The sequence below is a fragment of the Colobus angolensis genome, unplaced genomic scaffold, assembly GCF_000951035.1.
Source record: "Colobus angolensis palliatus isolate OR3802 unplaced genomic scaffold, Cang.pa_1.0 Scaffold515, whole genome shotgun sequence".
In the NCBI taxonomy this organism is placed as follows: domain Eukaryota; kingdom Metazoa; phylum Chordata; class Mammalia; order Primates; family Cercopithecidae; genus Colobus; species Colobus angolensis.
In genome coordinates, this window is record NW_012118655.1 from 872,683 (window position 1) to 872,970 (window position 288).

Consider the following 288-nt stretch of genomic DNA (forward strand, 5'->3'; position numbering starts at 1 on the left):
TGAAAATGGCCATACTGCCCAAGGTAATTTATAGATTCAATGTCGTCTCCAACAAGCTACCAATGACTTTCTTCACAGAATTAGGAAAAACTACCTTAAAGTTCATATGGAACCAGAAAAGAGCCCGCATTGCCAAGACAATCCTAAGCCAAAAGAACAAAGCTGGGGGCATCATGCTACCTGACTTCAAACTATACTACAAGGCTATAGTAACCAAAACAGCATAGTATTGATACCAAAACAGAGATATAGACCAATGGAACACAACAGAGCCCTCAGAAATAATAC